A 25,008-nucleotide genomic window follows, 5' to 3' on the forward strand; every position below is an offset into this window, starting at 1 on the left:
CCTATAAAATTGAGGGAACAATCATACCAGAAAAAAAGTTGGGGAAAGACGGTGGACGTACCTGTCACCATCAAACCGAAATGTTTTCTTACCGTAACCTGTCGTTTTAGTGTAGGGTCAGACTATATACTGTGATAGATTGTCATCATTCGTTGCTTTGTTGTGTATTACGCCGATCAGCAATTTATATACTTTGTGTGAAATACATAAGGACTCCACGAGAGGTCCTATTGTTTCTATTTTTATTTCACTGCTAGTTTTGAGCTGTGCTCCTTGTTAGGCGACGCCTGTATAAAATCAAGCTGATAGGAATATATAGCTGAGACTAAAATTACGTCGAAACTTCCTGGCAAATTAGAACTGTGCGCCGGACCGACACTCAAACTCGGGAGCTTTGCCTTTCGTCGACAATCAGGAGAGTTTCGGTGAAGTTCGGAAGGTAGGAGACGAGGTACTGGCAGAAGTACAGCTGTGAGGACGGGGCGTGGGTCGTGCTTGGGTAGCTCAGACGGTAGAGCACTTGCCCGCGCAAGGCAAAGGTCCCGAGTTCGAGTCTCGGCCCGGCACACAGTTTTAATCTGCCAGGAAGTTTCATATCAGCGCACACTCCGCTGCAGAGTGAAAATCTCATTCTGGAAACATCCCCCAGGCTGTAGCTAAGCCATGTCTCCGTAGTATCCTTTCTGTCAGGAGTGCTTGCTCTACAAGGTCCGCAGGAGGGCTCCTGTGAAGCGTGGAAGGTAGGAGACGAGATACTGCAGGAAGTAAAGCTGTGAGAACCTGAGTCGTGCGTGGGTAGTCCAGACGGATGCCGGCATTGTAGCACGGCATATTCGGTCAGAGAGTTAGCCGCCCTCTGTAATAGAAAACTGGCTTGATAGAACGATGAACTTGAACAAGCGTCATGGAACGTCCGCCCTGAACAAATAGAACGAACCATCACGCACAAAATGAGAGCAACAAAAAAAAAAAGTCGGTGGAGCACTTGCCCATGAAAGGGAAAGGTCCCAAGTTCGAATCTCGGTCCGGCACACAGTTTTAATCTGCCAGGAAGTTTCATATCAGCGCAGACTCCGCTGCAGACTGACAATCTCACTCTAAAATTACATTGTTTGACTTGTTGGAACAGCTTCCTTACATCGGCGGTTCAGTGCAGAACGTTTCCTTGTTGTTAAGTCTATTCGCCAGTGATGTGATCGCTATCGTTGTCAGTAATTTTGTCGATACCACTTCCGCTAAGGATCGATCTGTTCAGCTTGCGCAGATAATGGTTGTATTTCTTTTCTTTGTATGACATTTGTGCTTACGTATTGTGTCTGGGATTTTTTGAAACGAAGATACAGTCAGTTCCACAAGAAAGTGTACGCCATAAATTTAAATGTAACGTCCGCAGCGACATCTGTGGTAGTGGTCTCGAATCTGTAATCAATGCGCCTTTGCACAATGTATAAACAAACAGTATGAAATCGATTCCCGGTGGGGACAGGGATTTTCTCTGCCTCGTGATGACTGGGTGTTGTGTGCTGTCCTTAGGTTGGTTAGGTTTAAGGAGTTGCCGGCCGAAGTGGCCGTGCGGTTAAAGGCGCTGCAGTCTGGAACCGCAAGACCGCTACGGTCGCAGGTTCGAATCCTGCCTCGGGCATGGATGTTTGTGATGTCCTTAGGTTAGTTAGGTTTAACTAGTTCTAAGTTCTAGGGGACTAATGACCTCAGCAGTTGAGTCCCATAGTGCTCAGAGCCATTTGAACCGTTTAAGGAGTTCTAAGTTCTAGGGGACTGATGACCGTAGATGTTAAGTCCCATAGTGCTCAGAGCCAAACAGTATGAAAGCTGAATATTTTGCTTTTTGTCGCTTGCAGTTAGAAATGAGTGCAAAATATATGAAGCGTCACGAGGCAGTGTTTCTTGAAAATCATCCAAAGGGACCAAAGCTTTCATATTGGGTTGCTGTTAAAATTCTTAGAAAGGCAAATACATTGGTTGTAAAGTGGGTCAAACAATATGTAAGGTTGGAATCGTTGACGCTTTACCGGAGAGAGAGCTGAGGTGCCAAGCTATAATCGTTAATGGAGGCGACTGGATTAACTATTAGGTAATTGTACAATTAGTAATAACATGAATTTTCATGTATACATATATTTATAATCAAAATATCCACTGGTATGCTGCCGGTCTATAGTGTCCAACGGGGCACAATATTTCGGCGATCATAAATGTCGCCATCATCAGGTGAACTGACGGACTGAGCTCCTGTGAACGTGCCGGCACGGAGATCCGTACGCTATGGCTGCTCAGAGGGAACTGGGTTCGGTCGCGGCGGCGGCCGATTTAAATACCCTCCGCCCGCGGCGCGCTCCCTCCGCCGTCCGCGTCCCGCGCCACGGTCGCGCGGTGGAACAGATTGCGACGGCGTCTGAGATGACGTCGGTGTGATGGCTCTGTCCGCCGTGGTCGTCACAACTATACGTTTGCTCGATTTACTCTTGATTAACCGGATCGCTGGTTCCCAAGCCTTGCTAAGATTATAGCCACAGTCACGGTTTATGAGGTCGTCATTGGTGCGAATTTCGATGGCCTCTCTAACAACGCTGTCCCAGTATCTCGACGTCTGTACCAGAATCCTCGTGCGGTCATACTCCATGGCGTGATTTTCCGACAAACAATGTTCAGCGACTGCCGACTTGCTCGGATACATCAGTCGAGTGTGCCTCTGGTGTTCACGAGATCGATCCTCGACGGTACGCATCGTCTGACCAATATACGACTTGCCACATTGACACGGAATCTGGTACACGCCGGCCTTCCTCAAACCCAGGTCATCTTTGGCGCTCCCCAACAGTGCACGAGTTTTATTTGGAGGACAGAACACAGTTCCGACCCGGTGTTTCTTCAGAATGCGGGCGATTTTCCCAGAGAGTGCGCCTGTGTATGGAATAAATGCAGTGCCTACCTCCTCCCTCGTGACTTCATCCATCTCAACAGGTTGTGCTGCAGTGGTTGGGCGGAGAGCACGTTGAATCTGCCACTCTGAGTACCCATTTTTTCGAAATACAGTTCTCAGATGTTCCAATTCCTGGGGTAGACTCTCTGCGTCAGAGATAGTGCGCGCCCTATGTACTAGAGTTTTAAGTACGCCATTCCTCTGTGAAGGGTGGTGGCAGCTGTCTGCGTGAAAATACAGATCAGTGTGCGTAGTCTTCCGATACACCCCATGACCTAAGGTGCCGTCAGCCCTTCTCTTGACCAAGACGTCAAGGAAAGGTAATTTACCCTCCGTTTCAGTCTCCATAGTGAATTTGATGTTGGGGTGTATGGAGTTTAGATGTGTAAGGAAGTCAAGGAGTTTATCCATACCATGTGGCCAGATGACGAATGTGTCGTCCACGTAACGGAAAAAGCAAGTAGGTTTCCATACGGATGACGACAGGGCTTCCTCCTCGAAGTTCTCCATGTACAAATTCGCTACCACCGGTGAGAGTGGGCTACCGACTTATAATAGTGTCTTTTATTTCATACAGATAACGGCGTGCACTTTCTTGTGGAACTGACTGTATGTGAATATTTTAGGAGAGACAGCATAGGCAAACATTTGAATGAACTGAATAAACAATCAGTCAGCTTGCTAAACAAGTAGACATATCTACATAAATAAAGATGCGTGGAAAACTTTGAAAAAAGAAACCATAAAATGCCAAATTACGAAAACCCATAAATTGTCGTTAAAATCGTAACGGGAGGAATTTAACGTCAGTAAAAAGCTTTGCGCACACAGGGTGTAACTAAGTACCCTGTGCAGACTTTAGGACCTGTGAGGACAGGTTTCTTACACCAAAACAAGAAAATACTGAGTAGCAAACATGGACTCTCAAATGCATAACCTAATGGCAATGAGCACTTGTTCATCTTCGATACTGTGAAAGACACCACTTCCGCTGCAAATCCTTCGTTTTCCAAATCTAGGGAGGAGGCAGTATGGACTAAAACAAGAAAAAAAGTTCCATCAACATGTGTTCTAAAATGCATGTTTTGAGAACTTGAAACATCCCCTTAGAAAAATTTTATAAATGACAGTGCTGGAAAACCTCTACGTTATTTGATTTTCAAACAGCTGATCAGAACTGAACGTACCCAGACATTTCTCTCTTTACTTATTCTGATCATCACTAACCTGACACACAATATTTTTTTTAGCGCAACGCAATCTGACTTTCAATAATCTCTACAAAAGAATGGCCCTGAATAACAATAGCCTATACCTTTCATAAATCACTTACCTCACAAAAATCTTCGTTACTCAAACTACTGCAATACAGCGTGCGCCAATACTGCCAGCCGTTGCCGACCACAGCGCCCTATTCTGCCTGTTTACATATCTCTGAAGTTTAATACTCAAAAAAAGGGTTCAAATGGCTCTGAGCACTATGGGACTTAACTTCTAAGGTCATCAGTCCCCTAGAACTTAGAACTACTTAAACCTAACTAACCTAAGGACATCACGCACATCCATGCCCGAGGCAGGATTCGAACCTGCGACCGTAGCGGTCGCGCGGTTCCAGACTGTAGCGCCTAGAACCGCTCGGCCACTCCGGCCGGCTTTAATACTCATGCCTACACCAGTTTCTTTGTCGCTTCAGTGTAGATGCGTAGTTGTTTTTCTGATGTCCCAACCTATTATAGATATTCGGTTAACGAGCAAGCAGAACTTCACATATTTATATTCAGCTTTAACACCTGGAAAAATAGTAAAAGTAGTATATGGACACCTTTAGCGCAGTCACAGTTTTTTTATATTCCAACTGATTATATACACTGTCTAGTTGACGCTAGCGAACCGATGGCGTGGAATATCAAAAATAGACTGCGATTGCGCTCAAAGTGCCCGTATACTACTAACGCCAAAGAGACCTCGAAGATAGGACACAACTTCCGGCCTCATCACGGTAGTAATGTGTGGTGTCACCGCCAGACACCACACTTGCTAGGTGGTAGCCTTTAAATCGACCGCGGTCCGCTAGTATACGTCGGACCCGCGTGTCGCCACTATCAGTGATTGCAGACCGAGCGCCGCCACACGGCAGGTCTAGAGAGACTTCCTAGGACTCGCCCCAGTTGTACAGCCGACTTTGCTAGCGATGGTTCACTGACAAATTACGCTCTCATTTGCCGAGACGATAGTTAGCATAGCCTTCAGCTACGTCATTTGCTACGACCTAGCAAGGCGCCATTGTCATTTGCTATTTATCTTGTGATGCATGTACCGTCAGACCGATGTTCACCAATTATGGATTAAAGTTAAGTATTCCATCAGCTACGTACTTTTTTTGCTAGTATAATTACTTGACCTGTTCCAGACCTCACGCCAGCCTGCGTGAGCTAAACGCGTGCCTTTCGGCTACCTCCTAGTGGCTTGGCTGTCTTGCCAAGTCACAACATAATGTAATGCCTCCTGACTAAATTACCTACTGGTGATTATGTTATGGACTCATGATAACCCTTACCGTGAGGTCTGGCCCTGGACCCGTATGACTGACGAATGAAATCTGGTCACATTGTTTCTTCTCAAAGCCTCGACGAACAGATACGTCCATCGTGTTCGTGATTCTTGTGACGTGTGGCGACTCCAGTGAGCCTTCTCCAGCTGCCGTCTTCAGGGAAGCCGCCGCAGTGGTCACCGTGTGGATACGCGTCTCGCTGGAAACGGGCGCATTTCCTCCATGACGATGCTGTGCGATTCTGTAAGGCTAAGGAACGCTATGTCTGCACCTTGATCCACAAATCGCGTGGGGCTGCTGAGATCCATATTCGCATGACAATCACCAACGCAGTATTGCGGAACGATAGACCACGGCTTCGACAGGCCGCGAACCTATCACTGAGCAATTCCCACAATGGCTGTAAGACTGCTCTGTCTCACACAATGCATGACATCTTCTCACCATCAACAGACACCCAAATGCGAATTTTTAATATGGAACCCTCTGCTTGATCTGTCCTTGTGCGTAGAATCTAGACGGCGTTATGCGTTCCTTCTTTCTGTGATTGTTTTCAAATGCTAGTCATTTGCACATCCAGGTAATGACTGCAATCCATGCCATGTGAGTGGCTGCATGCCACCTTCGTGGTGTTGCAATTTCAATGGCTAGCAGTGCACAATTGCACACTTGTGTGTCTGAGTACCACTAAACAAACTAAAAAGGACTGAACGAGAAATTGGAGGCAAGAGAAGATTTTGAGAACGTCCTTTATCTTGTTCAAAGGAAATGGTGAATAGAGATGTCGGCATGATCGTGAGCCACAAATCCAGATCACTGATGTGATGTGTGGACGATGAGTTGCTTTTATAGAAATGAGAATTAGCTAGCCATATCGCCGGTTTTGTATTTATTTTCTGGAGCAGGCAACAAAAAAAAATGGTTCAAATGGCTCTGAGCACTATGGGACTCAACTGCTGATGTCATTAGTCCCCTAGAACTTAGAACTAGTTAAACCTAACTAACCTAAGGACATCACAAACATCCATGCCCGAGGCAGGATTCGAACCTGCGACCGTAGCGGGGCAACAACGACTGCTAGATTCTATCAAGTGGAAACGGACCGCAAGAGATGAGGATCAGTTATCGTGAGATCGAAGGACAAGTTCGGTGCAGGGAAATTCATCAGGAATGGCAGGATTAAAGGAAAAGGAGAGAAATGAAGAAACGAGCAACGAATGTCAGCATAGCGCGGTACTCAAAAAAAGTTCAAATGGCTCTGAGCATTATGGGACTTAACATCTCAGGTCATCAGTCCCCTAGAACTTAGAACTACTTAAACCTAACTAACTTATAGACATCACACACATCCATGGCCGAGGCAGGATTCAAACCTGCGACCGTAGCAGTCGCGCGGATCCGGACTGAAGCGCATAGAACCGCTCGACCACCGCGGCCGGCCACGGTATTCAGATGGAAAGAAATAATGTAGAAGAACATCAATGATAAGAAAAGTAGAAGATAAAATGTTTGCGATCTGTAATATCGATATCCAAGGCAAGTTGACTTTCTAAGAAACAAAGTAATTACACTCCGCAACTACAGGCATTTTTTGTGTGTTCTTTGATTCAATACAAAAGAAAAATGAATCAAAATTTGCCAAGAAAATACAGTAAATTTATTTACTGAATAATCTGAAAAATGTCCTCCTCTGACCGGCATTGATTGTTTAATGAAGAGAAAGTACTGCGTGTGAACGTACAATGATACCCTGTTGTTGTTGTGGTCTTCAGTCCTGAGACTGGTTTGATGCAGCTCTCCATGCTACTCTATCCTGTGCAAGCTGCTTCATCTCCCAGTACCTACTGCAGCCCACATCCTTCTGAATCTGCTTAGTGTATTCATCTCTTGGTCTCCCTCTACGATTTTTACCCTCCACGCTGCCCTCCGATGCTAAATTTGTGATCCCTTGATGCCTCAGAACATGTCCTACCAACCGGCCCCTTATTCTTGTCAAGTTGTGCCACAAACTCCTCTTCTCCCAAATTCTATTCAATACCTCATTATTAGTTATGTGATCTACCCATCTGATCTTCAGCATTCTTCTGTAGCACCACATTTCGAAAGCTTCTATTCTCTTCTTGTCCAAACTATTTATCGTCCATGTTTCACTTCTATACATGGCTACACTCCATACAAATACTTTCAGAAAAGACTTCCTGACACTTAAATCCATACTCGATGTTAACAAATTTCTTTTCTTCAGAAACGCATTCCTTGCCTCTACATTTTATATCTTCTCTACTTCGACCATCATCAGTTATTTTGCTCCCCAAATAGCAGAATTGATTTACTACTTTAAGTGTCTCATTTCCTAATCTAATTCCCTCAGCATCAAATGGTTCAAATGGCTCTGAGCACTATGGGACTTGATATCTGGGGTCATCAGTCCCCTAGAACTTAGAACTACTTAAACCTAACTAACCTAAGGACATCACACACATCCATGCCCGAGGCAGGATTCGAACCTGCGACTGTAGCGGCCGCGGGGTTCCAGACTGAAGCGCCTAGAACCGCTCGGCCACCAGCGGCCGGCCCCTCAGCATCACCCGATTTAATTCTACTACATTCCATTATCCTCGTTTTGCTTTTGTTGATGTTCATCTTATATCCACCTTTCAAGACACTGTCCATTCCGTTCAGCTGCTCTTCCAAGTCCTTTGCTGTGTCTGACAGAATTACAATGTCATCGGCGAACCTCGAAGTTTTTATTTCTTATCCATGGATTTTAATACCTACTCCGAATTTTTCTTTTGTTTCCTTTACTGCTTGCTCAATATAGAGATTGAATAACATCGGGGAGACGCTACAACCCTGTCTCACTCCCTTCCCAACCACTGCTTTCCTTTCATGCTCCTCGACTCTTATAACTGCCATCTGGTTTCTGTACAAATTTTAAATAGCCTTTCGCTCCCTGTATTTTACCCCTGCCACCTTTAGAATTTGAAAGAGAGTATTCCAGCCAACATTGTCAGAAGCGTTCTCTAAGTCTACACCCTACACGGACTATTACAGTAAATTCCGTTGTACCAGTAGGGATGAAAAGGGCGTTAAGGATACTTTAAGTACTAACGTTTAAATAATGTGATTATACAACGAGAAATATGCGGAAGCAATCGAACGTGACATGTAACTCCATTTACGGAACAAGTTATGTTACTGAACGTAGTTCCTGTGCCGTACAAGTCATCTTGACGCACATTGTTACGTGCGTTATCTGTCTGTCCTATGAGAACACTTAATATTTCGTCGCTTGGCTGGTACACGTAAGCTCTTCCTCCTCACCACAGGAAGCAACGCTGTCCAACTGCGTGTCGCAAATCCTCTCTGCGGCCCACATCCGCTGCGAAAGCGTGTGGTCAAGCCTTACGCAAGCTGCAGCTTCTGAGCAGTCCAGCTGAATGGAGCAGCTAGCAAGAAATGGCAGTCGACTAATGTAAAAGGGCGATAGGTTTCAAAATATTCAAATGTTCCTAATGGACCAAACTGCTGAGGTCACCGGTCCCTAGACTTACACACTACTTAATCCAACTTACGCTAAGGACAACACACCCATCCATGCCCGAGGGAGGACTCGAACCTCCGGCGGAAGGGACCGCGCGATTTGTGACACGGCTCCTCTAACCGCGCACCCACTCCACGCGGCGAAAGTTTTCTTGCTGCCAGCATGTACACTCGCAGAGAGAATTGTGGGCCATGTACGAAGGGAGCTTTCATGCGGAAGAGACGTGGGGCCTGCCGTTCACGTATGTCTTTTCCTTGTCCGCCATATGCACGTCACACTTGTAAATCTAACGGGAGGCTACTATTTAAAAGGTCGTAGAATCCCGACGCTGAATATTACTGCATTGTGTCCGTAAGTAAGGGGAAAAATGTGAAAGCTGGCTGAGATCTCCCTCAGATGGGACATAAAAACCAACATGGACGAGCAGTTGGCCGATTTTTGTGACGTGAAAACGCCAACTTTCACGTTGCAGAGCATTTCCAAGCGTGAAAATCGGAGTATGGCTCATCAGATTTTTGTTTCGTGGAGAGGAAAGTGGTCAATGAGATGTAAGATCGATTGCTATGGCAAAGGCAGAACATAAGTGACGTCATATTGGATTACGTCGTTTCCGTAGTGGTTAAAAACAGTCTTGGTTGCAATTTTAGTTTTTTATTTTTCAACTACGCGTTTCGCCTTGTTTAGGCATCTTCAGGTTGATCTTAATTTGGTATTTCTTAGAACGATCCTTTAGACAGTGTAGCCAAAGGGCATCGTCAATACATCAGGCCAACATCGCCTTCGTTAAACTCAGTAAAAAATTTTCTAGATGGACGCGAGGGACAGCCATGCGGATAAGGTGCTTGTCATCTCGACTGCTAGTGATACGAGGCCGTTGGGATCCAGCACGGCGTTCCGTATTACCCTCCTGAACCCACAGATTCCATATTCTGCTAACAGTCATTGGATCTCGACCAACGAGAGCACCAATGTCGCGATACGATAAACCGCAATCGCGATAGGCTACAATCCGACCTTTATCAAAGTCGGAAACGTGATGGTACGCATTTCTCCTCCTTACACGAGGAATCACAGCAACGTTTCACCAGGCAACGCCGGTCAACTGCTGTTTGTGTATGGGAAATCGGTTGGAAACTTTCCTCATGGCAGCACGTTGTAAGTGTCGCCACCGGTGCCAACCTTGTGTGAATGCTCTGAAAAGCTAATCATTTGCATATCACAGCATCTTCTTCCTGTCGGTTCAATTTCGCGTCTGTAGCACGTCATCTTCGTGGTGTAGCAATTTTAGTGGCCAGTAGTGTAGTTTCTCATTTATTACGACAGTGCTGTCGCATTCGGTAATAGCAAGGTTTACATCTCCGTTTCCGCAGATTCACCGGGATTATCGGCCGCGCCTTCGTCCCCTAGTGACCTCTGCGGGTTGTGTAGCCTTGAAACTCGCCTTCCTTCTTCCGCAACGGTCCAGAACCGCGTTAGGGCCATAAGCGGCCTGTCTGTTCGTATCAAGCCGAACGAGAGTGACGAAGGTCGATACTGACTAGTGTTATAAGCTTTATGATATGCTCCGTAGTAGAGGATGCGATATATTTGCGCGGAACTCGCCGCTCTTTTCATCAATCCGAGCTTCATCTTATCAAATGCTTGAGATGAAAACTCTTTTCTAAAGTACAGTCTAATTTTCTTTCGCAATAAAAGTTGGTTCTGATAAAGCGTGACGGCCACTGTCGATCAGTAAATTAAATGGCTCGAAATTCTCCGTCCCTTTTCATATCGATCTTTTCACTTGCATTTCCTTTATACGTTTTCTTCGTGTGATTGAAGTTCTCGTATTTGTTTCTTTCGTAGTAACTATCCCCAGCTGTGTTAACACGTAGTCAGAACATGTAGCCAGAACAAGGTGTTAGGGGTTTTGTTATTCAATAGCTTCGTGCACTAATTCTGTAAAGCCTTTTTTTATTTTTTGTTTTTTTTTTGTTTTAGAAAATCCTTTTGAGACAGTTGAAGTATTTCAGTGAAAGCATTTCGATTCTGGAAACTTATTGAACGTCAAAGGCAGTGTTTTAGTACTATTAATGAAGTAAAACATTGATAACTCTCGTACTACTTTGCAAAGACAAAATCCCATTTCAGTTTCGTAATCCTCTGATAAGACAGTATCGTTTGATATACATCACAAGAACGTTCTGTTTCATCTTTACTTGGTATTTTTTTCTGTTGATTGTCACCGTGGTATATTTTTAGTCCTTACGACTTTTCCCCTTTCAGGCCGATTCAATCAGTTTATTAAAAAAAAAAAAATTGCATGTGAACTGAATCGGCATCTTCTGAGGGACGCAGAATGCCATTTGTATGCACCGAATTATCTATATAAATTATCATCGCCGTAATTTAAGATTGCAAGACAACTAATTTGCATCAGAATACACACAATAATTCTGTAATATAACTCATTTGACGCCATAAAGATGACGTAACAAGCAGACCCCTCAGTTGGGGGTGACTGTTTTGGCACGATCTGACAGCTGCTGCTGTACATACATATTTTCAAGATGACGCTGTTTTGCCGATGGTGAGTGAGTGTTTAAGGAGACCATACACCGAAGCTGATCAGTCTTCTATTCATACCCCAAGGACAGAAACATTGTATCCAGTCTGTCTGCATTCAGAGTAAATTCCGCGGCAAGTATGACAAAGTGTTCAAACTGTTTGCGTAGCGTGTATCTAAGGCGGGTACCAGCCCGTTATTCACCTACTGGTTCGTGGGAAAGCACCTAAAAAGCACAGCCAAGCTAGCCAGCACCTCGATACCTCGTCGTTAATGAGCCGAGCAAATTCGATCCGGAGCCGGCATACTTCCCCGTCACGAAAGCGATCGTGTTAATAGGCACCTCTACTGGGACGAGTGGCGCTGTCTTGCTTTTGCCTAGTGTGAAGTTGGCTACAGTGATGCAGCGAGAGAGTTTAGTTCGTCTCAAATGGCTCTGAGCACTGTGTGACTTAGCATCTGAGGTCACCAGTCACCTAGAACTTAGAACTACTTGAACCTAACTAACCTAAGGATATCACACACATCCATGCCCGAGGCAGGATTCGAACCTGCGACCGTAGCAGTCGCGCGGTTCCAGACTGAAGCGCCTAGAACCGCTCGGCCACAACGGCCGGCATCATTGTGTCCTGCATCGTTTCACTCAGTACTGGTCTTCTCACGAGCTCCGTAAATCTTTGTTGCTGTAAGACAACTATTTTACCGAATAGTATCACGAATCCATCTTTCGAACTTTATTTTTCGTCTATTTTTTCTCTGTTACGTAACTGAAGGTGCTATTCCTACGACGTACATACACGTGCAATACATGTCTCTCTCTCTCTCTCTCTCTCTCTCTCTCTCTCTTTCCTCGCTGGATAGTCACAAATGAACACAGCATCGTCGAATTCACACTATGTTTCCCGACGAATGCGATGTGCTGTTAAAAACACTCGGGAATACAATACATATCGCCTGCCGCAATAGGACAGTACCACCTAGTATCTGGAATATCTTTGTAGAAGCGTCAATTTGATGAAGAAGGAACGAAATTCTGCCTATTTTGTACTTCGCTTTAAAACCATATGCGAAAGAATAATTGTAGAGTTGGGAACCTATGTCGGAACGTATCGGATCACTTTATCGTAACATCTGGCGACGACTATTCGTTATTCATCACGGCAAACGGAAACATATGTTTCCATGAGCTTAATGACAACACTTCGCAGCAAAATTGTATACTGTGGTATTACCAAAATAATGTCCTACACAGTATTACGCTGGGTGAACATTAATACAAACTATAGGGTCGGATTACTGGCTGGAAATGGAGAACAAGTGATACGAACTTGTGTCTGGGAATGCATCTGGGAATGCATCGTTGTCACGGTAGAGGGTGCTGAGGAATGACAATTCCTCTGACAGCGTTCCGTGTGTTCCTGGCTGTGTGACTGATGCAGCATACTGTAACCAGCAGAATGGTCGGGAATTCATGTCGGGAATAAGGTGAGATGGTGTTTCTCTACAGCCTATCATATGGAAACGGTCGACAGGTGGCACGGATGTACCAAAACAAATACCCTCATAGACACCAATCACATCACACAACATTTCAAGCCCTTTTTTGGCGTTTGTGTGATTATAGGCCCTTTCAGATAGACAAACGTGCAGAAAGGCGGCGTACTGTTGCATACATCAGATTTGGAGGACCGGGTCCTACAGGATACTGAGACGAACCCCAGTACAAGTTCCAGGCAAGTGGCCCGCCAACATGGTTATACCCAAAGTACGGTTATGTGTATCCTGCATGGTTCAAATGGTCCAAATGGCTCTGAGCATTATGGGACTTAACATCTGAGCTCATCAGTCCCCTAGAACTTAGAACTACTTAAACCTGACTAACCTAAGGACACCACACACATCCATGCCATAGGCAGGATTCGAACCTGCGACCGTAGCGGTCGCGCGGTTCCAGACTGTAGCGCCTAGAACCGCACGGCCACCTCGGCCGGCTATCCTGCATGACAACCGCTACTATCCCCATCACCTGCATTGTCACTGAGGCCACTTTGAACATGTGTTGTGACGCGGATGCGATGCTTCTCTGTATTGTGTTACGGGACGATTTGTTATCGCTGCATTTCCGCACAGATGCTCGTAGGACCGTTCGTCCTCAATTTCCAACCAGGAACCTGTCCCTGCAGTTTGTCGGTTTTATTAAACACCACCCTGTGTATAAACGGTTGCAATGTTTGTAACGATTAGGCTTAGTGTATTTTATCAAGAGATACAGTATTCGTAAAACATTAAATTGCCTGTTTTCACCTGTACGGTGAGAACGACATGTAACACATGTGAATTTGAAAGCGTTAGTTTCAACACCGTTGATTCTTATTTTAAAAACCAAAATAGACGTATCTAGAGCGCCATAGATACACGACTGGCCATTAAAATTGCTACACCAAGAAGAAATGCAGATGATAAACGGGTATTCATTGGACAAATATATTATACTACAACTGACATGTGATTACATTTTCACGTAATTTGGGTGCATACAACCTAAGAAATCAGTACCCAGAACAACCACCTCTGGCCGTAATAGCGGCATTGATACGTCTGGGCATTGAGTCTGAGCTTGGATGGCGTGTACAGGCACAGGTGCCCATGCAGCTTCAACACGATACCAAAGTTCATCAAGAGTAGTGACTGGCGTATTGTGACGAGACAGTTGCTCGGCCACCATTGACCAGACTTTTTCAATTGGTGAGAGAGCTGGAGAATGTGCTGGCCAGGGCAGCAGTCGAACATTTTCTGTATCCAGAAAGGCCCGTACAGGACCTGCATCATGCGGTCGTGCATTATCCTGCTGAAATGTAGGGTTTCGCAGGGATCGAATGAAGGGTAGAGCCACGGGTCCTAACACATCTGAAATGTAACGTCCACTGTTCAAAGTGCCGTCAATGCGAACAAGAGGTGACCGAGATGTGTAACCAATGGCACCCCATACCATCACTCGGGGTGATACGCCAGTATGGCGATGACGAATACACGCTTCCAATGTGTGTTCACCGCGATGTCTCCAAACGCGGATGTGACCGTCATGATGCTGGAAACAGAACCTGGATTCATCCGAAAAAATGACGTTTCTCCATTCTTGCACCCAGGTTCGTCGTTGAGTACACCATCGCAAGCGCTCCTGTATGTGGTGCAGCGGCAAGAGTAACCACAGTCATGGTCTCCGAGCTGATAGTCCATGCTGCTGCGAACGACGTCGAACTGTTCGTGCAGATGGTTGTTGTCTTGCAAACGTCCCCATCTGTTGACTCAGGGATCGAGACGTGGCTGCACGATCCGTTACAGCCATGCGGATAAGATGCCTGTCATCTCGCCTGCTAGTGATACGAGGCCGCTGGGATCCAGCACGGCGTTCCGTATTACCCTCCTGAACCCACAGATTCCACATTCTGCTAACAGTCATTGGATCTCGACCAACGCGAGCAGCAATGTCGCAATACGATAAACCGCAATCGCGATAGGCTACAATCCGACCTTGATCAAAGCCGGAAACGTGATGGTACGCATTTCTCCTCCTTACACGAGGCATCGCAACAACGTTTCACCAGGCAACGTCGGTCAACTGCTGTTTGTGTATGAGAAATCGGTTGGAAACTTTCCTCACGTCAGCACGTTGTAGGTGTCGCCACCGGCGCCAACCTTGTGTGAATGCTCTGAAAAGCTAGTAATTTGCATATTACAGCATCATCTTCCTGTCGGTTAAATTTCGCGTCTGTAGCATCTTCGTGGTGTAGCAATTTTAATGGCCAGTAGTGTAGTTATCGTTTGTGGCACTTTACAGCTGAGTAGCACAATTAATATTGTTAAAAATATTGAGTAAAAAAATGGGTCAAATGGCTCTGAGCACTATGGGACTTGGCATCTGAGGGCATCAGTCCCCTAGTACTTAGAACTACTTAAACCTAACTAAACTAAGGGCATCACACACATCCATGCACGAGGCAGGATTCGAACCTGCGACCGTAGCGGTCTCGCGGTTCCAGACTGAAGCGCCTAGAACCGCACGGCCACACCGGCCGGCAAAATATTGAGTAGCGGCGACTTTAATGATAATATGTTATTCATCAACCGCCTTCTTTAACGAATCTTATTTGTATGTAATTATTTCGTCTATTATATTCTTTACAACCTACGCATCTGTGGGGATGACGGCAAGTTTTATTGAAGGGAGATGCGGTGCCCTGGCCACTATCATGTGCGAACTTGTTTGCGCCACTTGGCGCGTGGCGGCGCTGCCGCGGCCGGCCCGGCAGGAAGGCGTATTAAAAGGGCGTGCCGCCGCTGGGTGCGCACTCAGTCGCCTGCCGCCGCCAGAGGTGAGTCTCTCTCTTCCTGTCACTCCAGCCCATCAACAACAATGCCACGTGCCCTCGTCGTCACTTCGCAATTTTCCGCCACCGTCTCCGATCGTCTCGCGGCAGAACAGTGGTAAAAAACATTTTTTCTGCGTCAGAGTGGTTGAGTGCGATAGTACCACCTATCGGAATCTCGGCTGTGATGACAGTTTCATGTCTGGCGTAGTCAGAGTTTAGGTGTGATAGTGAGTTCACGAAGCCATCGAATGTAATTACGAAATACAAGTTATTAACTTACAGAGCGCCTACATGTTAATTGTGGTTGAGCGGGTCTGTCGGATACGGCGGTCCATTGAGTAAGCCCACGGTTTGCTTTGTTATATACTAAACGTACATGGGTGCGGGACAGATGGCTAGTGTATTCAAGTTTGGTATACTGCTATTCTGCTTTCACAAATGACCGGCACTTTTTCCTTTACAAAGATCACGGTGAAAGACTGAATTTTACTACGTGGATGTCTAGGTTAATCTGAAAGGTGGCAGTTTCATAGACAGTTAAAGTAGCCTGCTAACGTTATGTGACAATAGTATTTTGATTACTAATCCTGGTTGAGCTTATCTTCGCGCTGATTTACTCTAAGAAATACACGAAGCATCCAATTTTTGTGTAGCTTGATTTATGCCAAAACAGGTTTCGCGTTTTCATTCACCATCAAATGGCGTAATACGTTTACATATTCGACAGCATAACGTTTTTCTCGACTGCGTTGTAAACGCTGCAGCTTCCTTTTGTTCCGTAGCCGGCCGGTGTGGTAGAGCGGTTCTAGTGGCTTCAGTCTGGAACCGCGCGACCGCTACGGTCCCAAGCTCGAATCCTGCCTCGGGCATGGATGTGTGTGATGTCCTTAGGTTAGTTAGGTTTAATTAGTTCCAAGTGCTAGGGGACTGATGACCTTAGATGTTAAGTCCCATAGTGCTCAGAGCCGGTTGAACCATATTTATTTTATTTTATTATTTTTTTCTGAACTTGTGGCTCATTTTTCCGCCTTTTTATGCGTAGCATAAATACTTTTAGGTTCATCTATGCGTCTGTCGCCACATTATGAGTGCTACGCTACATCGGCGAAGTGTGTGTGTTATACACACAAAGGAGGAAAAAGGAGCCACAAATTACAGAAAAACGGAAGCTGCAGCTTTAAAACGCAGTCGATAGAAACGTTACACTGATGAAGATGTAAATGTATTACGCCAGTAGAAGGTGGATTAAGACGCTAAGCACGCCTTGGTATGAATAAAGCTGTTCAAAAGTGGCTACTTGTTTATTTCTTCAAATAATAAAAAGTAGTGCAGTATTACACGGCGTTTGCGTCATCTCTATAGGGCAGTTTTCGTTATAACTAAAGCTTAATTCAGGAAAGCTGTATTAATCAATAGACAAATTTCCGATCCGTATTTTGGTGCAAATTATATGCGTATGTCGTGCTTAACGTGTGAAAAATTCAAGGGGTGTCGAGGTGGGCGTGGGTGGGGGGTGGGGGTGGGGGGGGGGGGGCACTAAGTGTCTATCCGGCTACGGAAGATGCCTTTGAGGATTTCATCTCGGAGTTTCGGGTGAATTGTACAACAGACTTACTCTTTGGATATAAATTCTTGAAGCGCGCGAAAGTTTGTAATGTTAAGTAAGATAAAGAGGTCGAACACGTTTCCCAGCCCTGCAACCGTTTTCCCCACATCCTGGCGACATTTGCAGTGTACCGCAAGTCTCTAGAGGAACGGAAGGTTCCAGATGATTGGGAAACAGCACAGGTAGTCCCAGTCTTCAAGAAGGGTCGTCGAGCGGATGCGCAAAATTATAGACCTGTATCTCTGGCGTCGATCTGTTGTAGAATTTTAGAACATGTTTTTTGCTCGCGTATCATGTCGTTTCTGGAAACCCAGAATCTACTCTTTAGGTATCAACATGGATTCCGGAAACAGCGATCGTGTGAGACCCAACTCGCTTTATTTGTTCATGAGACCCAGAAAATATTAGATACAGGATGCTATTTTCCTTGACTTCCGGAAGGCGTTCGATACAGTTCCGCACTGTCGCCTGATAAACAAAGTAAGAGCCTACGGAATATCAGACCAGCTGTGTGGCTGGATTGAAGAGTTTTTAGCAAACAGAACACAGCAAGTTGTTCTCAATGGAAAGACGTCTACAGACGTTAAAGTAACATCTGGCGTGCCACAGGGGAGTGTTATGGGACCATTGCTTTTCACAATATGTATGACTGACCTAGTAGATAGTGTCCGAAGTTCCATGCGGCTTTTCGCGGATGATGCTGTAGTATACAGAGAAGTTGCAGCATTAGAAAATTGCAGCGAAATGCAGGAAGATCTGCAGCGGATAGGCACTTGGTGCAGGGAGTGGCAACTGACTCTTAACATAGACAAATTTAATGTATTGCGAATACATAGAAATAAGGATGCTTTATTGTATGATTATATGATAGCGGAACAAACACTGGTAGCAGTTACTTCTGTAAAATATTTGGGAGTATGCGTACGAATGATTTGAAGTGGAATGATCATATAAAATTAATTGTTGGTAAGGCGGGTACCATATTGAGATTCATTGGGAGAGTCCTTAGAAAATGTAGTCCATCAACAAAGAAGGTGGCTTACAAAACACTCATCCGACCTATACTTGAGTACTGCTCATCAGTGTGGGATCCGCACCAGGTCGGGTTGACGGAGGTCATAGAGAAGATCCAAAGAAGAGCGGCGCGTTTCGTCACAGGGTTATTTGGTAACCGTGATAGCGTTACGGAGATGTTTAGCGAACTCAAGTGGCAGACTCTGCAAGAAAGGCGTTCTGCATCTCAGTGTAGCTTGCTGTCCAGGTTTCGAGAGGGTGCGTTTCCGGATGAGGTATCGAATATATTGCTTCCCCCTACTTATACCTCCCGAGGAGATCACGAATGTAAAATTAGAGAGATTCGAGCGCGCACGGAGGCTTTCCGGCAGTCGTTCTTCCCGCGAACCATACGCGACTGGACAGGAAAGGGAGGTAATGACAGTGGCACGTAAAGTGCCCTCCGCCACACACCGTTGGGTGGCTTGCGGAGTATTTATGTAGATGTAGATAGAAACAGACGCTGGGCCATAATAACCCTCCCTTTGCGTTAGTCGCTTATCACAGTGACTTTATATGTACGTGGGTTGCCCAGAAATTAATACACCACATTTTTTTCTTGAACAGTTCTTTTTGGACATAATGAGAATTACACACACGAAAGAATGGTGTTTAATCTATATGTATATTTTTTCACGTTATCTCCGTCCTGTTCTATGGCCTTCCTCCAGCGCGAAACAAGAGCGTTTATGTCCTGTCGGTACCAATTCTCGTTCTGGTGGCGGGGCCAGTGCTTCATTGTGTGAACTTCCTTTGCTGATTGATAGATGCAGTGCCAACTGCCGAGTCGTCCTCGCGAATGACATCAGCAGCTCGCTGCAACATGTCAGGTGCGACAACCGTGGATGGTCTGTCCGACCGCTGCAAATCGTGGAGAACTCCGCCGAACTGCCTTCTGATGACCTCACCCTCCGTGCCCAGCGACTACAGCAGGTCCTCCATAACCTTTGCACAAGCGTTTGTGAATATTCCCCTCAGTTTCTTTCTCTGCAAAGAGAAATGCAATGACGGCACTTTGCTTGTAACGTACATCATATATAGGCGCCATTTTTAAACTGTCCCGCAGCTACGCTATCTGTCGGAAGTGGCGGAAACTTGGCAAGCTCACTCAAGAGACATCAAATAACACAGACGCAACGCATCGCGTTTGTAGCATTGTTTTTGGCTGAGAAACAAATTCGGTGCAATACTTTCTGGGCAACCCTCGTAGTTCCCGTACCGCATGACGTGTCCGCACATTACTAGTCCTATGGACAGGTCACAGTGACGAGGAACAGGTGGAGGAGGAGGATGGATGTAGCAGGTGACGCAGTCAGTCACACTCAGGAGGAGCAGGGTTCAAATGCCCTATACGCACGACACCCGTCACTTGACGGACGAACGAGAGCTTGCCCTCACTGCCAGGCAAAACAGAATTTTTTAAGCTATTCGTAATCAAGAACGTAGAGTTATAAAATATAACACAGCCAGTCAGAGCTTCAGTTCTTTTCTGATTTTATTTTTTCATTTTTCCACGATGTGTTTTGGTTCAAATGGCTCTGAGCACTATGGGACTTAACATCTGTGGTCATCAGTCCCCTAGACTTAGAACTGCGCTACTGGCCATTAAAATTGCTACACCAAGAACAAATGCAGATGATAAACGGGTATTCGTTGGACAAATATATTATACTAGAACTGACATGTGATTACATTTTCACGCAATTTGGGTGCATAGATCCTGAGTTATCAGTACCCAGAACATCCATCTCTGGCCGTAATAACGGCCTTGATACGCCTGGGCATTGAGTCAAACAGAGCTTGGATGGCGTGTACAGGTACAGCTGCACATGCAGCTTCAACAAGATACCACAGTTCATCAAGAGTAGTGACGCGTATTTTGACGAGCCAGCTGCTCGGCCACCACTGACCAGACGTTTTCAATTGGTGAGAGATCAGGAGAATGTGTTGGCCAGGCCAGCAGTCGAACATTGTCTGTATCCAGAAAGGCCCGTACAGGACCTGCAACATGCGGTCGTGCATTATCCTGCTGAAATGTAGGGTTTCGCAGGGATCGAATCAAGGGTAGAGCCACGGGTCGTAAACATCTGAAATGTCACGTCCACTGTTCAAAGTGCCGTCAATGCGAACAAGAGGTGACCGAGACGTGATGGTACGCATTTCTCCTCCTTACATGAGGCATCACAACAACGTTTCACCAGGCAACGACGGTCTACTGCTGTTTGTGTATGAGAAATCGGTGGGAAACTTTCCTCATGTCAGCACGTTATAGGTGTCGCCACCGGCGCCAACCTTGTGTGAATGCTCTGAAAAGCTGATCATTTGCATATCACTGCATCTTCTTCCTGTCAGTTAAATTTCGCGTCTGTAGCTTGGGTAGCTCAGTTGGTAGAGCACTTGCCTGCGAAACAAAGGTCCCGAGTTAGAGTCTCGGTCCGGCACACAGTTTTAATCTGCCAGGAAGTTCGAAAGACGTACTTGTCTGAGAAGGAACTGCATGAAATTGGGTCGGAAGATTTCCGTTCCTGTCAAGGTCGAAGTGACACCACTTGGTACGCTATTGTATCCAAACAATTTCATCACCTGGTTAATGGAGTGCTTCCCGGCGGGGTCAGGGATTTTCTCTGCCTCGTGATGGCTGGGTGTTGTTCAAATGGTTCAAATGGCTTGAGCACTATGGGACTTAACATCTATGGTCATCAGTCCCCTAGAACTTAGAACTACTTAAACTTAACTAACCTAAGGACATCACACAACACCCAGCCATCACGAGGCAGAGAAAATCCCTGACGCCGCCGGGAAGCGAACCCGGGAACCCGGGCGTGGGAAGCGAGAACGCTACCGCACGACCACGAGATGCGGGCGGCTGGGTGTTGTGTGCTGTCCTTAGGTGAGTTAGGTTTAAGTAGTTCTAAGTTCTAGGGGACTGATGACCACAGATGTTAAGTCCCATAGTGCTCAGAGCCATTTGAACCATTTTTTTTAATGGAGTGCTGGTCAACATTTGAAACGCAGTACATCTGCGGTTCTGTGTGGCATAGATTCGGCAACTCCTTTCCGGAAGAGGTAATTGCGTAGACAGTGGTCGCCCATTTCCCGTAAATTACGGGCCAACGGTTTGCCGCGCGGGATTAGCCGAGCGATCTTACGCGCTGCAGTCATGGACTGTGCGGCTGATCCCGGTGGAGGTTCGAGTCCTCCCTCGGGCATGGGTGTATGTGTGTTTGTCCTTAGGTTAAGTAGTGTGTAAGCTTAGGGACTGATGACCTTGGCAGTTAAGTCCCATAAGATTTCACATACTTTTTTTTTTTATTTTGCCAATGGTTTGTGGGCATGGAGCTTGAGCCTGATAGCTTCCCAGACGTGTTCCATCGGGTTCATATCACGTGAATTTGGTGACCACGACATCAACGTGAGTTAACTATCATACTTCTCAAACCACAGCAGCACTATTCTGGAGTTGTGACACGGTCAATTATTTTGCTGAGATATTCCGTCGCCGTCGCAGAAGACATCAAACTGAACGGATGCAATTGGTCTGCAATTATGGTTGCGTTGTCCACAGCTGTCATGGGCCACTGCCTTGGGAAATGACGACGTCGTTTTGTCAACACGGAAAGCTGTAGGGGTTGTCTGCTGTAGAGCACCATGTTCAACAATTTTCGCTGACCGGTGCGCTGCGAGAAACTTGCGCCTACTTCGTCGTCAGGGCTCCCACAGATCAACGCCTATCCTGCGTTACAGACTGGGCAAGCGTCCAACCTCCACGTTCTGTGATGAGGCGTGGTCGTCCAACATTTTGTCGCCTACCTGTGGTTTCATAGTGCCTTAACCAGTTCTCATGGATTCTCACAACATTAGCAAGCGAATAGTCGACTAAGTTCGTCGTATCCGAGATAGTCGTTCTGAGGCACCGAATCACAGAACTCTACCGTTTGTTAAAGTTTCCCATTTTATGTATGGATGGTGAGGTTTAAGGTCATTTTTCATGACTGTTTCAGGTAAGGTGTGGATCACTGGATGTCCCCAATGCTTCAGAGCGTGATGATTCTGCTGAGCTATGCAATACTAACAAGGAGAGGCCACGACGTTTGGAACGCGGATTTACTGCATACTTCGTACACTCTTAGTACTCACGAGGACAACAAAATGTGTAAGCAGTGGCGCGTACTTCTCAAGCGTTACTGAGAAAATCGGAAGATAATTTCGGTCCTCAAATATATATCTGTGCGTGGCCATTTCTACCGTGAAGCCACGGCAGCCCAATAGTGCCGGCACGGTAACTCAGCGTGTTCGGTCAGAGGGCTGCTCGCCCTCTGTAATAATAAATCTGGGTAAAGGAATCAACGATCCACTTGAACGGACGTCTTGTGATGTCCGCCCAGACCAAACGCAATGAACAATACCGAAGGAAATGAAAAGAAAAAAATGGTTAGCGTTCAAGCCCAGTATTCGCTGGGTCGCTGTATGAGTTCCGCTTATGACTTTTTTTTTATTTCTAACAGTCATTTTCTTTACTATTTATATTACAATTGATGTAATGGGAAAATACGCGTAATCGGATGAACTTATATTAAATTTACAATGTTATTTGGCAGTCTACAAATTTTAATTATCACAAATAATATAATATTCATAACTACCAACTATTAAACGGCAAAATGCATAAAGTGATACTGAAAATGTATGCTTGTCCGTGATTTGAGAAATCCCTTATACCTGTAAGGAGCCCGAAACGACTTGTTACCTCCAAGTTTCGAGCGGCACAGACGGCTTTCGAAACATGTACAATTAATCGTCGCTTTCGACATTACACGTTGCGGGATAGTATCTTTCGTAAAAACATGAAAAACAAAGTTAAACGGCACCAGCTGCATTGAATAAAAGCTATGTTTCCGCAGACGCAAGATCGTTTGAGGTTTTCCGCGGAAAAACATTTTCAAAAACCACTCTTTCAGCCGATAATTTGGAAGCAAACAATGCATAACGCAGCATTTCCTTAAATATCAGCGCTGACCATTGGTCATGCAGTATCGAATGTATTTTAATAGCGTCTTCAAGAGAAGCAATTTATCGTTCTCTTTCACTTAAATACGAACAATTTTGAAGACACGGACAAGCTTACATTTTCGGTATCACTTTATGCGTTTGGTCGTTTACTAGTCGATAGTTATGAATATTATATTATTTGTGATAGTAAAAATTAGTAGACTGCCAAATAACACTGTAAATTTGATAAAAGTTCATCCGATTACACGTATTTTCCCATTACATCAATTGTAATATAAATAGTAAAGAAAATGAATGTGTTAGTTATAAAAAACTGATGAGCGGGACTCGATCCAGCGACCCAGTGATTTTGGGGCTTGAACGCTAACCACTTGGCTGCCGACGCTTCATTGTAAACATCGCCACGCACAGATATATATTTGACGACCGAAATTATCTTGCGATTTTCTCAATAACGCTTGAAAAGTACGCGCTACTGCTTACATATTTTGTTGTTATAGTGGAGTACTATGAGTGTACGAAGTTTGCAGTAAATCTGCGTTCCACTGGCACTTTGTACCTACTCTGTTGTCTCGAGTGGGCCTGATATATTTCACCTAGTATCGGTATCGTGTTTATGAACTGATGTGCCATTTCTGATTTTCATTATACTCTTGACTTCCCTAGGTGTGGCTAATTGTGCGCGGTTTGTCTGTCTTCCGCGAAAATTTTGAATTATTTGCTCGACGTTTCTCTCTCCCAGGGCTTATTGAGTGGTAAGCTGGTTCTGCGGTAGAGTATTCTACTCTTCGTTCCTGTAGACGAATGTTTCGGCAATCATCAGATGGTCATATGTGAGGCTACTTGCTGTTACCCTAACAGGACATGGTGGTTTCGCGGCTTAGGGCACTCTTAAGCAAATGCAACTCTACAGAAGAGAGCAGCCGATCTTGTATTACTGCGTTTCTCTTCTCAGTTCAGCCAGTCCCGACCTTAATTAACTTTGTAGTTGGTGCATATGTCTTCTGTCTCGTGGGCCTCGTGCGTTTGCCATTACTTTCTGAATCGATTTTTTTGCAGCTTAAGTTCCATGAGTAGTGGAGGGTGCTCTCTGTTTCTATTATTTCTTTCTACTGTTATTATCACGGGTTCTCTTTAAGATGATTCGTGATGTTCATAACGGCTGATTGGACTGTTCCAGCTGATTCTACCACCAGAGTGGTCTGAACTGTGTTTTGCAGGTATCTTTTCTAGATTCTTTATTCGTCTCTGCTCAGCTTAAACACCTTCCTTGTCACGTCACGTTCCCACAACGCCACCAGGTCATATCACTGTATTCCACAGGTGTTGTACTGGGCCGTGTCCACTGTTCGCGTCGTTACTGTGAAATGGAAGTGACAGAGAACCAC

The 25,008-nt window shown here is 45.5% G+C and overlaps 1 protein-coding gene across 3 annotated transcripts in view; it reads left to right on the plus strand.

Moving 5' to 3' along the window:
• Positions 1–25,008, plus strand: part of LOC124555375 (organic cation transporter protein-like) — a 448,833-nt gene that overhangs the window by 283,158 nt on the left and 140,667 nt on the right. The window contains exon 1 of one of the 3 annotated variants that reach the window (XM_047129266.1): positions 15,945–15,954. The exons of the other annotated variants lie outside the window; for them this stretch is intronic. The gene's annotated coding sequence lies outside the window, so the exon portion shown is untranslated. Of the gene's footprint in view, positions 1–15,944; positions 15,955–25,008 lie in introns of those variants that run through there. 3 annotated transcript variants of the gene reach the window in all.

Source organism: Schistocerca americana, chromosome X (genome assembly GCF_021461395.2).
Source record: "Schistocerca americana isolate TAMUIC-IGC-003095 chromosome X, iqSchAmer2.1, whole genome shotgun sequence".
Lineage (NCBI taxonomy): Eukaryota > Metazoa > Arthropoda > Insecta > Orthoptera > Acrididae > Schistocerca > Schistocerca americana.